At 34.7% G+C, this 1,814-nt stretch overlaps 1 protein-coding gene across 1 annotated transcript in view; it reads right to left on the bottom strand.

The window, feature by feature from the left end:
• The window catches only part of DDX4 (DEAD (Asp-Glu-Ala-Asp) box polypeptide 4), a 95,963-nt gene that overhangs the window by 66,857 nt on the left and 27,292 nt on the right, over positions 1 to 1,814 (bottom strand). The gene's annotated exons all lie outside the window — the stretch shown is intronic.

Here is a 1,814-nt window from a genome sequence, read left to right as displayed (position 1 = left end):
ACGAAATTAGACCCCTATCTCTCACTATATACAAAAATAAACTCAAAATGGATTAAAACCTTAAATGTAAGACATAAAAGTACTAGAAGAAATCATAGGGGAAATATTTTAGGACATGGTCTGGGTAAAGATTTTATGGGTAAGACCTCAAAAGCATAGGCAACAAAAGCAAAAATAGACAAACGAGATTAAACTAAAAAGCTTCTGCACAGCAAAGGAAACAGAATGCAGATAATCTACAGAATGGGAGGAAATATTTGCAAATTATTCACCTGACAAGGGATTAATATGCAAAATATAGAAGGAACTCAAACATAAAATAAATATCAATTTTAAAAATGGGCAAATGGTCTGAATACACATTTCTCAACAAAAGACAAATGGCCAATAAGTATATGAAAAATGTTCAACATCACTAATCAAGGAAATGCAAATCAAAACTACAACAAGGTATCCTCTCATCCCAGTTAGAATGGCTATTATGAAAAAGAAAGAAAACACACACACAAATGCTGGCAAGGATGGAGAGAAAATGAACCTCTTATATCCTGTTGGTTGGAATGTAAATTAGCACAGTCATTATGGAGAATAGTATGGAGGTTCCTCAAAAAACTAAAAATAGAACTACCACTTAATCCAGCAATCTACTGGGTATATACCCAAAGGAAAGGAAATCAGTGTGTTGAAGAGATATGTGCACCTCCATGTTTACTGCAGCACAATTCACAATAGCCAAGATATGAAATCAACCTAAGTGTCCATCAACAGATGAATGGACAAAGAAAATGTATACATACATAATAGAACACTATTCAGCTACTAAAAAGAATGAAATCATGTCATTTGTGGCATCATTAATGAGCCTAGAGGCCATTATATTAAGTGAAATAAGCCAAGCACAGAAAGATAACTACCAAATGTTTTCACTCACATGTAGAAACTTAAAAAGTTGATCTCATAGTAGAGAGAATGGTGGTTACTAGAGGCTGGGAAGAGAGGATAGGGAGAGGCTGGTTAAAGGACACAAATTACAGCTAGATAGGACAAATAAGTACTAGTGTTTTATAGTACTTTACAGTGACTACAGTTAAGAATTTATTATATATCTTCAAGTAGCTAGAGGAAGGGATCTTGAATGTTCCCAACACAAAGAAATAAATTTTTGAGGTGATGGATATGCTAATTACCCTGATTTGATCATCACACATCATATGTATCAAAGTTATCACTCTGTATCCCATAAATATGGACAATTATTATGTGTCAATTAAAAAGATTCAGCTATAGTGAAAGACAGTAATAGATTAAGTAACATTAGTTGACAAAACAAGGGGTCAAATTCAAGATAACTATCACTAGAAGTGCACAAGAAAGTTTTCATCTGTTGAGTACCAATAGGTACTAGGCACTACATTAGGCCTTTATATAAACTAGCTTACTTAACCCTCACAAGCTTATAAGGTTATTTTTCTCATTTTTAAAATAAGAAAACAAATAGTTTAGAAAAGCTAGGCAACTTTCCCAAGGTTATCCATCCAGTATGAAGACTGGGCTTCCATGTGAGCCCCATTATCAGACTTAACCTACTGTCCTATATACATTCTGCAGTAATTATACCAGAAGCACCATGTCATTTCCAGATAGTAAATCAGAGACAAAATAAAAAATAATCCAGGAAAGGGCGTCATTAGTCATTCCAATTTGAAAAATAAAACACAGGACAGGTGAAATTATGTTTAAGAATTACAGCAATCAAGGCCGGGCGTGGTGGCTCACGCCTGTAATCCTAGCACTCTGGGAGGCCCAGGCAGGCG

The sequence above is a fragment of the Propithecus coquereli genome, unplaced genomic scaffold, assembly GCF_000956105.1.
Source record: "Propithecus coquereli isolate 6110/MARCELLA unplaced genomic scaffold, Pcoq_1.0 Scaffold47, whole genome shotgun sequence".
In the NCBI taxonomy this organism is placed as follows: Eukaryota; Metazoa; Chordata; class Mammalia; order Primates; family Indriidae; genus Propithecus; species Propithecus coquereli.
This window is presented reverse-complemented; position numbering and strand designations above follow the sequence as displayed.